Consider the following 300-nt stretch of genomic DNA (forward strand, 5'->3'; position numbering starts at 1 on the left):
ACGAAAATATATTTACGGAACATAGCGTAGCTGCTGTCAATTCACATAGCTTACATATCGATCGGTACTATTCCAATCCATGACTACACGATATGAATGTCGGTGGTGGCGATCGTGAGTTCTCAAATGAATTTGATTGACACCTCCGATTCCTTTCGTATTGTACTTCAGGTTCAATGTAATGTAGATTGCTTAAAAATATTTGCTGAGCAGATACTCTGATGTATCTTGCATTGATATTGAATATGGCTTTGTAATATCCCGATCGCCCTGCGTATCATACGCCTTCGATGGCTAAAT

Source organism: Botryllus schlosseri, chromosome 6 (assembly GCF_051294905.1).
Source record: "Botryllus schlosseri isolate E-star chromosome 6, Bs_hap1, whole genome shotgun sequence".
Taxonomy (NCBI): domain Eukaryota; kingdom Metazoa; phylum Chordata; class Ascidiacea; order Stolidobranchia; family Styelidae; genus Botryllus; species Botryllus schlosseri.